Below are 13738 nucleotides of genomic sequence, written 5' to 3'. Positions count from 1 at the left end.
AGACAAGAAAAAGCTAAAGAAGTTCATCACCACCAAAACAATATTATATGAAATGTTGAAAGATTTTCTAGAAGAAGAGGAAGAAGAAGAAGAAGAAGAAGAAGAAGAAGAAGAAGAAGAAGAAGAAGAAGAAATTAAAAATATGAACAATAAAATGGCAATAAATAGATATCTATCAACAATTGAATCTAAAAATCAAAATAAACGAACAAAATAAAATGATGACTAAAATAGAACCAGAGGCATGGAAACATGAAACAGACTGACAAATCTCAGAGGGAAGGAGGGGGGCAAAGATTAACCAAATATCTTACATGCATTACCTATGACAATAGCGTGGCGAAGGCCTGGGGTGTGGCGGGAACCAGGTGGAAGGGGGCACTGGGGGGGAAAGGGGGAGAATCTGTAATACTCTCAACAATAAACATTTTTTTAAAAAATTTGCACAGGAAAATCTCCAATTTACAAACTGAAAATTAATTTCTTTTATCTCATTGTTACACATTTATTTGATATCAAGAACCGAAAGGAAATATCCAGATACTGCTTAATTTAACTTAGATCTTATCCTATCTAATAATAGACAAATATGCAAATTGACCATACCTCCGACACACCCACAAGCCACGCCCACCATCCAATCAGAGTGAGTATGCAAATTAACCCAAACCAAGATGGCTACAGCCACAGAGAGCAAGGTTTCCCAGGTAACAGAGGAAGCCAAGCTTTCTGCCAGCCGTTGCAGGCCTAAGCCTCCACTCAAGCTACAAAGTTTCAAATATAGAAGGTAAACAAATTCAAACAAATGGTGGCAGAATGGAGCTTGAGAGAGCAGGCCAGGGTTGCCGCCGGCAACAGGGGAAGCAAAGTTTTCCGCACACCCTGGCCAGGCCCACCCGCTTAAGGCAACAAAGTTTCAATTATAACCCCAACACAAATGGCTTCGGGCCTCGGACGGAGCCCCAGGTTTGGCTCCGCTCCAGGCTACAAAGTTTCAATTGTAGAAGGAAAATAAATTCCAGATATCAGGGTCTCCACTTGCACTGCCAGGGGGCGTGGCCCGCCTGCAAACCACCACAGGCCCCTCGCTCAGGCCGCCCCACACCCCAAGGGAACCCCACCCTGATCCAGGACACCCTTCAGGGCAAACCAGCTGGCCCCCACCCCTGTACCAGACCTCTATCCTATCCAATAAAAGAGTACTATGCAGATTGATCATCACTGCAACACACAATATAGCTGCCCCCATATGGTCAAAGATCCTGCCCCCATGTGGACATAAGATGGCCACCACAAGATGGCCAGCAGGAGAGGGGCAGTTGGGAGGCACCCGGCCTGCAAGGGAGGGCAGTTGAGAAGGACCAGGCCTGCAAGGGAGGGCAGTTGGAGGTGAGCAACCCTGCAGGAGAGGGCAGTTAGGAGTGACCAGGCCGGCAGAGGAGGGAAGTTGGGGGCAAACAGGCTGGCAGCAGAGTGGTTAGGGGGTGATCAGTCTGGCAGGCAGAAGCGGTTAGGGGCAATCAGGAAGGCAGGCAGGCAAGCAGTTGGGAGCCAGCAGTCCTGGATTGTGAGAGGGATCCCAGATTGGAGAGGTTACAGGCTGGGCTGGGGACAACCCCCCTCCGTGCACGAATTTCATGCACCGGGCCTCTACTATTATAAATAACTATATACTCTAATGATTTTGAATACACCTTATTTTAAAAGTGATATGATAGTCCAAGAGAATATCCCAGAATGACTATTCAAAAAACAGCTGATAATAAGAGTTGCAGTTACTCAATTCACACTAGCACATGCTTAGATTGACAGTTAGTATACTCCTAACCATGTAGTGAAAAAGTTATTTTCTAAGGATATCTTTAATTTTTTTCCAAAGTTACTCTATTCCAAGAATCATATTCTCATTAGTATCATATCATTAGCAAATATGCTTACTCAGTCATTGTGTGCATATTTTTGATCTGAGAATTCCAAAGTAAATTTCCTGAAGTCTTAAACTTCTCTCCTTAAGGGAAAAGTACCTATATTTTCCAGGAAACACTGAGAGTTATTTTGGAGCATGATGCAACTGCTTTTCTTTCTTATAAACTCTGTGCTTCAATGACTCATAACATTAAAATAAAATGAAATATAAACAGTTAGGAAAGGCTTATGAATTTATAATAGACCAGTTAGAAGTCTCAGTTAATTTCAAATCATTAAATATTCTGCATTTATTCTAATTTTTGCCCTGATTTCCCATCAAAGGAGAGGAAACAGCCATGCATATGTGATTTTTTTCCCTTTCAAATGCATTTGTTCTAACTGGGTTAATGACAGTGTTACACCTGTAAAAAGGGTGAATTGTCCATATGCATTAGCTTCTATTCCTTGCTCAAACCTCAGTAACACAACAAAAGTCATTTTTAAAATAGCATAACAAAAACAAAGATAATTGGAAAGAACACAAAGGTGACAAATTTTTGGGAACTGGAAAGCGGGTGAAGTAGAAAGATGAATCCGAAATTGGCAGTGGGAATCTGAGGAGTAACTTATTTTTATAATGAAGAACTCTCAGTAGCTTCAAATTAATGCTACCACTAATGCTGTGGGGACAGTGGGACCTAACATTGATAACTGAAAGTCTTTTAAAAAGGAGCTAGATGACAGCCCCTTCCTCACCCCAGGACTCTTATTTTCTGCAAAATATAAAATAAATTGTTTTGAGACTGAAGAACTGTACAATTACAGGGAGAGAGCAGCCAGGCCTTTGCCTTCAGGTAGGAGATTAGAGCACCTTCTCAGAGGACGCTAACTAATCTAACTAGTCAAGAGGAAAGAGCATTAAATGCTTACTGACAATGGAGCTTTATTATAGAAAAACCCTTAGACATCAAGTGTCATACTTGTGCACAGAGCTTTCAATACACTAAGTACATTGCTCTTAAATCCTAAAGAGCAGATAAGATTCCTATAATGTACAGAGAATAGAGCAGAGGTTTTAGAAGACAAACTTGGGGATAAAGGAGATTCAAAAAGTGTCAAGGAAAAGAAACCAGGTTTCATAACAAAACTTAAGAAAAATGGTTTGGACATAAAGTAGAATGGTTTGGATGGTACAAGGACAACACTGGAATGTAGGAAACAACAAAATTATGCTTTACTATAGTAGGGGGAAAAGATTTTCTTCCTAAAATTCTAGACCAGGCGTCCTCAAACTACGGCCTGCGGGCCACATGCGGGTGTTTTTGCCGTTTTGTTTTTTTACTTCAAAATAAGATATGTGCAGTGTGCATAGGAATTTGTTCATAGTGGTTTTTTTTAAAACTATAGTCCGGCCTTCCAACGGTCTGAGGGACAGTGAACTGGCCCTCTGTTTAAAAAGTTTGAGGACCCCTATTCTAGACCCAACAAATACCAACTAAATGCAAAAGTAAAATCAAGTCTTTAGCAGACATGCAAGGTCACCCTGGAGGATATGCTCCATGAAAATGAAAGAATAAACAAAAACAACAAAACAAAAGGCAAGAGGAACAGAGAAAGAAAGAAAGACATAAGGTCCAGGAAACAAGGAAATAACACAAGAGAGAGAGAGAAGTGAATGCAGTTCCCAAGACTACAGAGCTCCAGCAGCCTCAGAGATGAATCGACCTATATTAGAGCATGTTGAGGCTAAGAGACCTCTTCAAGAAGGAAAGGATAAGACACCAGTGTACTTAACAAATAAAGAGGAGATTCAACAATATGGGAAACTGGGTGCAGGGTACACTTGAACTCTCTGTACTATACTTGCAACACTTCCGTAAGTCTAAAACTATTCTAAAAAAAATGATTTAAAAAATAGAACTATACTGGCAGATGAGAGGCATGAGGTATACATGTACATAGTGGATGGTAGCTGAAAGAGTTAAGCCCTTGTTTTTCTTTCAGACTAAAATTGGAACATCAAGAAGTTAAAATATAAACATTTTAAAGATTTGGAGGTCAATACCAAAATACAAAGACATGGGAAGTGAGAAATAGGGAGAAGTAATCAGGGGAGTGCTGTTACAGTAATATGTCTTGTTACACTGCTTAAAACTAAATCATGGACATGTATCACTTGATGAAAAGAGAAAATAAAATTAGAAGGAAAAGATGTGGTCTCCATGTAGTATCTATATTTTCTGGGGAAATTCTAATGTCCAATAATATATACCATTGCCCTCCCCCCAATATTACCTTGTTAAACCATATCTCTGATGCTTCATGAAATAATTTGAATTGGAACAACAGTAACAGGTCTATGTAACTGCACATTTGTCTTTTAGGTATAAGTGACACTACTGAGATGATGGCCAAACATATTATTCTTTATCCCTGGGTTAAAGAAAACTATTTATTCTTTATAACAAGTACTTCTTTTTTCCACAAGTGCATGTTATACCACCTTCCATTTTGGAAAAGCAAGGTAAAGTACAAATTAGTTTTATTGTATCATCTTTATTTAATCAAATATTTCAGTATACATGACATAACTTGTGTTTACACTTCCTACATACTTTCAACTATAAATATTCTGAAAATACTTGAAAGTGTATAAAGGAAGTGTTTACTGTAAGAGTATTCATTTCATGGCTGTTGAATCATCCTTTGACTATCACTAAGTTATTTGCATATTGATGAAAGTTGGGACCTATTTATGCCATTTCTCCTTCATAAACAGCAGGGCATACAGTTAGAAAGATCTTACTTATATTTAAATTATATTATCTTTGATGCTTCTAGAGAGAATAAAATTTTCATTTACATATATTGCAGTTGGAGTTTTTCCTCTGGTTAGTATTACTTGTTATGTCTTGTCACTTTTATTGCAGAAGATCAGATGTCCTTGTTGAAGTGCCATTCCTCTATGTCATTGGGTTCCTTGACCTGGGCAATGGGTCTGGTAACAATTATACACATTTCTTACATTGATTAAAATGTGTTTCAGTAATTAGGCCATTGGAGAATGTTTGCATTATGTGGAACATGCCTGTTTTCTTCAGTTTACACCACACTGCATCTACTTTGATATCCTGTTGTCATCCATTCACCTCACATAACTAAACCAGCAAGACTGAATTGTAGTGAATGGATAGGAACTTGGTGGGAGAATGAAAATGAATTTAAGTCAACATTAACTTTTATTCTAGACTTCCAAAGGAATCAATGGGTCTATGACCATAAGATTTTAAAAAATCATCCACAAATGAACTACTTTTATTTAACTAAAAATTATTTTAACTTTGTGATAAGCATGTGGGTCATTTTTATGACTAGATTTTTATTCAAATGATAATTAACAAGAGGATTTTGTGAATCAATTCCTCTCTCTAAATTTTCTTCCTTAGTAAGAAATTTCATACTTGAAAAGTATTAGACTCTGTATATAGACCTCCCAGTGATAAAATAATGCCCAAATGATTGTGGCTCCTCCTAACTATTTACCTTTATTAGTAGGAAAGATTTATCATGAATCTGAATCATATATAATGCAATCCCTGGTACTATTATATAGGTACAGCTATTGGTGAAAGGAATAAAGTGATTAATTTGGTCACCTTCTAGGTCTATAGAAGAATGAAATCATGTAAGAGGTGGAAGAGAGCTAGGAGAAGCTGCCTGAAAATCCTGCTTTGAATATAGCTTGTCAAGACCTTACCACTGCCTCTCCCCATATTCAGCCCACATCTTTCTCTCCGCGCTCTTAACTTACACTCTATTACCCTTATGCTGTATCCTGCGGAGGAGCCTTCATTTTGTTCTGAAAAAATTCTTCTATGTTCTTAATTTTTCATTAATATTCATTAAAAATTGTAATGAAAATCATAGTTATAATTTATTAGATCCTCACTTACATGCATTATCACAATTTATTACAGCCCTATCAGTACTATTATTATCCTATTTTACAGTTGAGGAAATTGGATCTTGAGAGGTCAAATAAATTGTCCAAGGTCAGACCACCAGCTGGGATCTGATCCAATAGATGTCAACACCTGTGCATTTGACTTCCATATTATAGGCATCTGGTCATCCCAAGTCCATACTCTTCAGTTACACTACTCCTTGCTTATTGCCATTGTCTTCTGAGAGCCAGCATGCATCCAAAACTCCCACAGAGATTTTTACCTTCTCAGAAATACTTCTTTCCTACCAGTGTCTGCAGGGGGACCCTTTTGGTCTGATTCCTTAAACTCACAGTTTCTTGAGTGGCCCATCGCTCCCGCTCATCCATTTGACTTTTGATATTTTTCAAAGAAATCTTGGCTTTCCTACCTGTCTATTTTCTTTGTCTGGATGATCTTCCTTTTCCTTTTTGCTGTTGGTGGGCATTCCCCTAGGTTTTATCCTTTGCTTTCTTCTCTCCAGTCTCTACATTGTGTTGCTTCCAACTTTCCATAAGCGCTAAAGACAAATCATGTCACATCGCATCTCCTAATAAGAGTTCTCTGTATTATTTGAGAATTTTAAATTCTGCTCTAAAAGCTATAAAGCAAACAAGATGAATTAAATGATAAGAAGTGTTAAGTATAGATATTTGGTAGCTTATGACATGCAGGCAAAAATCATGGCATGTGCTAAGTATGACTAATGAGCAAACAAGTATCTTGGGAGACACAGAATGCATAAGAGTAAGTTGGTAACCTGTAACACATATTAACAAAAGAGTTAAAGAAATATATAATGGAACAAACAGGAACATTACTTATAAACAGAAAAGAATGGGAAAGCCAAGTCATGACTCTGCCCTAACTCCATCCCCAGCAGAAATACTAATATTCCTTTGAAGGCTTTTAGTTTTCTGTTTGAACTTCTTGTTTGCTATATTTTTCTACCATGCACACATCCTACCTCTGGAAAGCTCCCAGAAAGCAGGCATGATGACATCTGCATCCTTTATTCCTAGGAGCACCTGGCATCCAGAGCTGCTGCCTAATATAGATGAATGAATGACGGTATAACATGGGCATCTTGGCTAGAAATTAACTGCTTCTCTTTTCATGTCATTTGCTTAAAACTGTCCATCCATGAAATAACTGATGTTTTTTAAATTAGGCATTTTATCAAGAGTTAGTGCTCTCTAGTTTTTTTAGTAGTTAAACATGTGTATCACCCTAGTAGTTTAGAAGAAAGAGATTCTTTAATTTTTACTGAAAACAAAAATAGTTTACACACAAATGCTAATGCATTACACTCATATCTTATTTTTAATGTAATACTAATGTACAATACTATTATACTGCATACTAGAGGCCCGGTGCACGGATTCATGCACAGGTGGGGTCCCTAAGCCTAGCCTGCACCCTCTCACAATCCAGGACCCCTCAGAGGATGTCAGACTGCCGGGAATTGGGCTGAAACTGGCAGTTCGATATCCCCCGAGGGATGTAGCAGTGCTGAAGTGGCGGGCAGCTGGGGAAGAGCCTGAGCCGGGGCCGGGTGGCCCACCACTCCCATTCATCCCGGCCCCGCTGCACCTGCTGCCTCTCAGTAGCACTGCGGGAGCACACTGACCACCAGGGGGCAGCTCCTGCATAGAACATCTGCCCCCTGGTGGTCAATGCACGTCATAGCGACTGGTCGTTCCCGTTGTTCTGGTCGTTCTGATCGTTCCAGTAGACAGGTCGCAAGGGTCGCTTAGGCTTTTATATATATAGATAATAATATGTACAGTAGAGTACAATAGGTAAAAGCATTGACTTTTGGGGTCCATGACTGGGTTTTAAGACCTAGATTTGTAGTTCACTCTCTCTGCAACCTTGAATAAGTTTATTTTTTATCTATCTTTTCCAGTGTCCTCATCTATAAATGTTGGAAAATTAGAAATGGTATCTAGTGCATAGGGCTACTGTATAGAATAAATGAGCTAAAGCAGGTGAAAGTGCTTAGACAGTGCCTGGTAAGTGGTAAACTGTCAATACATGGTAGCTCTTATTACAAAAGCTACAAATCCTAGCAAGCCATTTTAAATAGATTTCTTTCTAGATACTCTATCTGAATAACTTTCCAGCCAGAACTGTTTGCCTTTCTAAGCCAGATTCCAGTCTCACATCCTCCCTAGTAACAATTTCATACAGACTCATTATCAAGGCTAAAGAAAAGCTGGAAATAGTGTTGATAGCCATTAACTCTAATAATACTCCCCTTTCATGTCTGTTTTGTCCTGTTGAATTTAGGACCCATTTTCCCATTTCATTGTATCACTAGAGTTTCACAACATCTCTGCAGAAAAAGTGGTCAGCTATTATTTCTCATTTTTGAAAGATAAGGGAACTAAAGCACAAGAGGGTTTAAATGGCTTGCTTTGGTCCCCTGGAGGATGACCATGAATTCAGGGCATCAGAACTCCTGACCATAGACCTCCTTTCTTCCCAAAACTTGTACAAATGGTTTTACTGACAAATCTTAAGAACTGGGACCACTCAAACCAATAGTCCCCGACTTGCCCTGCCCCGTACTCTTTCTTTTTAAAATTCCCAGTGGGGAGAAGTGCTTTATTATTTACTCCACTCAAGGATTTTGCTGCCAGGATCCTCCCTCTGTCCTAGGTGATCTCCAAGTTCTGAGGAAATGGAAAGTAGGACCTCCTCACCAAAACTGGGCATTTCCCTCCGTCACACCATGCTGCTTTTGTCAAGCTGAGTGGAAGAAGAACATAAGTTAGAACAGCACTGACTTAGAAATGCCTTATCTAGGTTTGATTTCTATTTGCCACTTATCCGCTGCATGACCTTAAGGAAGTTACTTAATTTCTCTGTGCCTCAGTTACCCCATCTGTAAAGTAAGGAGAGCAATATTACCTACCTCCATAGGGTTCTTGTAATAAATAATATGTGTAAAGTACTCAAGAGTGCACCTGACAGAGTAGGTGTGAGCTCATGTTATTATTAGGTATGAGAAAATGGTCTTACTTCTTTCTCACTTTAGCTGATATTACTGCAGCTGCCTAATATAAGAACTGTCACCGTGTGAACCAAAATGATCAGATCCCATAATAATTAAATGCTTAAACCACAACCCAGCATCACATCTCTCACCTAAGATCTTTGACTCCCAGAGCAGCTCTCCCTCACATACTTTGAATAAAAATATTCATGATCTCATATTACCCAAAAATATATCTTGACAAGTCTGTTTCCTCACTTTTACCCTCATCACCATGATCACCCTCTGGTTTCCTCTAAGGAATAGGTTGCTATGGCAACACTCACCACCCACAGTTAACAGTCAAATTTCATTTCTCAGATACAACTATTAGAAAATAAATGGTCCATGTAACATTCTTTGTGTTTGTTTCCATGTTCATTTGTGAAATCTCCTACCTGTTTGCGACACTCATAAATATAATAAAAATACCTTTTTGATATTTGAACAATAATTTGTCAATTTAGACAAGAAAACACTAGTTGGATTCTCAATGTTTTTAATTTTAAAATAGCTTTCTGTCAATATAAGGTAAAACAACAACAACAAAATGCAACAAAACAGTAATAAGCTACTTCCAGGTTCTTTTTAGTCAAACTGCTTCTTATTTTGTAATAGGAACATGAAATGAATTGTAACATATTATTTGCCAAAAAGAAATTTTCCTGTTTTATTTTTATAGCTCAGACAAAAATGACTTATTCAACTGTTTCAAAAACAAGAGCAGCGATCAAGAATTTCTACCTCTCTTCAATAACCTCCCCACTAATTCCATCCTCATTCCCCCAATCTTTAGACAAAATAATGACACATTATATGTGTACTGGCAGTGACTAACACTACACATCTCTAGGGTATTTTTCTAGGTGGATGGTCAGGGAAAACCTAGTCCAGATCCCAGCATTCCCCAATCACTTGTCAATAGCTACCATGTTCATTCCTTTCCATGCCTAACTCCCCAGCCTTCTCTTTGTGATTCCTTAATAAGCCATGGTTATAGTTGAGTCTTTCCAATTGTGGAAGTCTGGGAATGCAGAAAAGGAGGAAGCCCTGCTCCTTTAACTCCATCTCTCCACCCTGTTGAGAGTTAGAGATGAATAAACAGAACCCCAACCCTTCCCCACCCACCCTTCATTCTCTCACCTTTCACAATCTAATGACCACCCTGATAATAGCATTAACTATACTGATGATTATTAATAATGATCAAAACTGCATTTAACAACAATTTATATGGAAATAATAACACTGTAAGTTTAAGAAAAAAGTAAAACTAGAAAAGATTTAAGGAGAATGATTGTATAAGAACTTTTTAGAATTAAAATATCTATATTAAGGAATTGTGATCAAGTGCCATTAAAAAACAGTTCCTATAAGTACAATAAGTGGTTTTTATTTATCCAAACCAATAGGCCCCCTTTTGCTTTTCAACTTGATTAGGAAATCTTAGTTGATTCATTTTTTAAAAAATTTCTTTATTGATTAAGGTATTACATATGTGTCCTTATCCCCCCATTACCCCCCTTCCCCCACTCATGCCCTCACCCCCCTGTTGTCTGTGTCCATTGGTTAGGCCTATATGCATGCATACAAGTCCTTTGGTTGATCTCTCCCCCTTACTCCCACCCTACCCTACTTTCCCTCTGAGGTTTGATGGTCTGATAGATGTTTTCTCTGTCTCTGGATCTGTTTTTGTTATCAGTTTATGTTGTTCATTATATTCCACAAATGAGTGAGATCATGTGATATTTATCTTTCTCTGACTGGCTTATTTCACTTAGCATAATGTTCTCTAGTTCCATCCATGCTGTTGCAAATGGTAAGAACTCATTTTTTACTGCAGCATAGTATTCCATTGTATAGATGTACCATAGTTTTCTAATCCACTCATCGGCTGATGGGCATTTAGGCTGTTTCCAAATCTTAGCTATGGTGAATTGTGCTGCTATGAACATAGGGGTGCACATATCCTTTCTAATTGGTGTTTCTAGTTTCTTGGGATATATTCCTAGAAGTGGGATCACTGGCTCAAATGGGAGTTCCATTTTTAGTTTTTTGAGGAAACTCCATACTGTTCTCCACAGTGGCTGCACCAGTCTGCATTCCCACCAGCAGTGCACGAGGGTTCCTTTTTCTCCGCATCCTCTCCAGCACTTGTCATTTGTTGATTTGTTGATGATAGCCATTCTGACAGGTATGAGATGGTACTGCATTGTCATTTTGATTTGCATCTCTTGGATGATTAGTGACTTTGAGCATGTTTTCATATGTCTCTTGGCCTTCCTTCTGTCTTCTTTCAAAAAGTATCTATTTAGGTCCGTTGCCCATTTCTTGATTGGATTGTTTATCTTCCTTTTGTTAAGTTGTATGAGTTCCCTGTAAATGTTGGAGATTAAACCCTTATCGTTGATAACGTTGGCAAATATGTTCTCCCATGCAGTGGGCTTTCTTGTTGTTTTGTTAATGGTTTAAAATCATTTATATATGTGGACAAAGGAGACAAGTACAACTTGCAGAAGCATAAAACTTAGAAGGCATTTTAAAAATCTGGCCTTCTGAGATTATAAATATGGTATCCTATGTAATAAAGAAGTAATATGCAAATTGACCCTCACACCCCCAAGTCACACCATGGCTGCCCGCATGTTGTCACAAGATGGGTGCCCCCATATCATCACAAGATGGCCACCCCCACGTCGTCACAAGATGGGTGCCCCCATGTCATCACAAGATGGCCAGAAGGGGAGGGCAGTTGGGGGCGACCAGGCCTGCAGGGGAGGGCAGTTGGGGGCGACCAGGCCTGCAGGGGAGGACAGTTGGGGGTGATCAGGCCTGCAGGGGAGCAGTTAGGTGTCAATCATGCCAGCAGGGGAGCAGTTAGATTTCAATCATGCTGGCAGGGGAGCGGTTAGGGGGCTATCAGGCTAGCAGGCAGAGTGGTTAGGGGCAATCAGGCAGCCAGGCAGGCGAGTGGTTAGGAGCCAGCAATCCCAGATTGTGAGAGGGATGTCTGACTGCCAGTTTGGGACTAAACCAGCAGTCGGACATTTCCCCAGGGGTCCCAGATTGGAGAGGGTGCAGGCTGGGCTGAGGGACACCCCCCCCCCCAGTGCACGAATTTCATGCACTGGGCCTCTAGTGTAAAAATAAATGCTCTTTTAGCCTCTATCTATGTTGAATAAGAGATACACTCTGAAATTTTAAAGGAAGATGCTTTTTTTCTTTTAATTCAGAGAAAATGACAGGAATTTTTCCAAAAATTATAAATATCAGATAAGTCCTTCTTGCCATATTAACATTTCTTACTAAAAGTTGAATAAATATTACAGCCAAAAATCAATGAATTGTAGATAGGTGGTAGAGAGGTGATGGCTATATATCAGGAAAACTGATATCACAGTAAGCAACGGGGCCTGATGTGGATCCATGACATGGAGATTAGTAGATAATTTCACTGCAATTGGGAGGGGTGGAAAGATTTATCTTATTAAAAGTTGTTCCAAGTGTATTTTTGAATACCAGATGAATATGATTTCTGACCTATAATACCAATATATTTTTCTCCCATTTAAGGCATTATACTTCCTGGTAATTGTAATTGTAAGCAAGTTTAGTAACAGTTAAAAGAAATAAGATTGAAACATAATGCAAAGGAGACATATTTATTAGGGATGGGGGAAAACTGAAGCAATTTCCTGAGATGAGGTCGCATATCTACAAATCAAAGAGAATCCTCTAATAGTGAAATCCAAACTAAACCAAATTGTAGCTAAAGAGCATCTTGATTGTCTCAGGTGGATGCAAGTTGTTGCCAAATGAGTCTCAGGTGGAGATAGTTGTTGCCAGATTTATTAGTTTCTAGTATTTGGCTTTCTTCATTTAAGACTTCAGAATGCTTGAAATTAACAAAAGGTATACAACTCACCCCCGATGACTGACTGTTCAGGGTACAGCATGGGAACTCACCAAGAGCTTGTGGTCTTGGGAGGAAGCCGATAGTGTGTGTCAGTGGAAAGAAGAATAAAAGCGATTGTCTCTCTCTCTTCATGTCAATGGAGAGTGTGTTTTCCACACCGTGCTTCCTGTGTCCAGTGGTACTGAGAAGACGGACCTCTGCTGGAATTCCTTTGACATACACAGTTTAAAACTGTTATCATGTTTTGTCCCCTTTATACTTACAGAACTAGAAGACTGATACCTTAAGGCTATATTCTGCCCAATTGCTTTGAAAGGAGACTGATCTCCGTGGAGTGTCTGATGTGATGAATGCACGACTTAACCTGGGATTAATGCTGCCTTCAGGAAAATGACCTCCCTTGTGTACAGACCAAGGGCTCAAAAATGAAGAAAGCTAGCTCCACAGACAGCCAAACGTGTTGATTCATCAAATAAAGCACGTGTTTATTATTTAAACTATGAAAAGGCAAATCATAGTTCTAACCAAACTCGAGCAATAAAACAGGCCACTCATGGGCTTAATTTATTAGCTGTTGATATTAATCAAACAAGCTGCTTATTACTATTCTACTTGCTTTGGAAGGTATAGATATAGTTCCATTGCAAAGTATTAATGACTTCAAAAAAGTAGTGGGGATCCAGGACTGTCACATAGGAAATGATAGGAAATAATACAAGGCAATGTGTTTATGTAGCAGAGGCTTCTCGTTCTGTTAGAGGGAAATAGGAAGCTGTGAAATATTTTAAGCTGGGAGTAGGAGACGGGGGTGACCTAAGCTTTACAATAACCTTGGAGGTGGTGTGGAGGAGGCAGAGGGACAGTTGCAGGAGTGGAGATGGAGCACAATTT

This window comes from Eptesicus fuscus, chromosome 5, assembly GCF_027574615.1.
Source record: "Eptesicus fuscus isolate TK198812 chromosome 5, DD_ASM_mEF_20220401, whole genome shotgun sequence".
Taxonomy (NCBI): domain Eukaryota; kingdom Metazoa; phylum Chordata; class Mammalia; order Chiroptera; family Vespertilionidae; genus Eptesicus; species Eptesicus fuscus.
Note: the sequence above shows the minus strand (reverse complement) of the source record.